We start from the raw sequence: 1,629 nt of genomic DNA, 5'->3' as shown, positions 1-1,629 counted from the left end.
TCCTACACACACCAGGGACAATTTTTACATTTACGCCAAGCCAATTAACCTACAAACTTGCACGTCTTTGAAGTGTGGGAGGAAACCGAAGATCTCGGAGAAAACCCACGCAGGTCACGGGGAGAACGTGCAAACTCCGTACAGACAGCGCCCGTGGTCGGGATCGAACCTGGGTCTCCGGCGCTGCATTCGCTGTAAGGCAGCGACTCTACCCGCTACCCCACCGTGTCCACCACTTCCTCCACAGTCCTCAAACAACTTCACTGGCTTCCCATCTCCCACCGGATCACCTACAAAATCCTGGTCCTCACCTACAAAGCCCTCCACCATCTGCCCCCCCCCCATATCTCACTGACCTCCTCTCCCCCTACCAACCATCACGGTCCCTTAGATCCACATCAGCCGGTCTCCTCTCCATCCACAAGTCCAACCTCCGCAGTTTTGGGGACAAAGCCTTCTCCAGGGCAGCTCCCAGGCTCTGGAACTCCCTCCCCCAACTGATCTGCAATTCCGTGTCCCTCCCCATCTTCCAGTCCCGCCTCAAGACCCATCTCTTCACCTCTGCCTATCCTTAGCCCCACGTCCCCCTCCCTTTTCATCTGTGCATGAATTGCCTCATATTGTGTTTTGAATTGAATTCTGTCTTTACTTTGTGTACTAGTCATGTCTCTACTATTTATTTCATTCCCCTTACATGTTTTTCCTCTACATGCTCAATTTTTGTAAGGTGTCCTTGAGACTCTTGAAAGGCGCCCATAAATAAAATGTATTATTGTTATTATTACACAAAGATCAAAGCAGGTGATCAAAGTGTCGAATAGATGTCGGCTGATGCGGAGGAGGCTTTGATCTGTCCTTTTCACACCTTACACACTCTTTGTACCTTTCCAGGACTCTCGTTCCAATCTCAGACTGAAGAAGGGTCTCGACCCGAAACGTCACCCATTCCTTCTGTCCCGATGGGTGTCTTTTGGGTCCATCTGAGATTTTGGTGTCTATTTTCCTCCCTTCCACCGACTCCATCTACACCTCACGCTACCTCGGCAAGGCCAGCAGCATCATCATGGACTAGTCTCACCCCCCCCCCCCCCCCCAGTCACCCCCTCTTCTGCCATTGTTGGCTGAGGGGAAGGGGGACAGTGAAGTGAGTCGGAGAACTAGGGTGGGGGAGGGAAGGAGAGATAGAGAGGGAAGGATAGAGAGAGAGGGAAGGACGCCTTTCAAGAGTCTCAAGGACACCTTACAAAAATTTAGCATGTAGAGGAAAAACATGTAAGTGGAATGAAATAAATAGTAGAGACATGACTAGTACATGACTTGAGAATTAAGGGACTGAAGTTTAGGGGTAACATGAGGGGGAACTTCTTTACTCAGAGAGTGGTAGCTGTGTGGAATGAGCTTCCAGTGAAGGTGGTGGAGGCAGGTTCGTTTTTATCATTTAAAAATAAATTGGATAGTTATATGGATGGGAAAGGAATGGAGGGTTATGGTCTGAGCGCAGGTATATGGGACTAGGGGAGATTACGTGTTCGGCACGGACTAGAAGGGTCGAGATCGCCTGTTTCCGTGCTGTAATTGTTATATGGTTATATGGTAAGGAGAGAGAGGGAGAGAGGGAAGGAGAGAGAG

Source organism: Amblyraja radiata, chromosome 47 (genome assembly GCF_010909765.2).
Source record: "Amblyraja radiata isolate CabotCenter1 chromosome 47, sAmbRad1.1.pri, whole genome shotgun sequence".
In the NCBI taxonomy this organism is placed as follows: domain Eukaryota; kingdom Metazoa; phylum Chordata; class Chondrichthyes; order Rajiformes; family Rajidae; genus Amblyraja; species Amblyraja radiata.
This window is presented reverse-complemented; position numbering follows the sequence as displayed.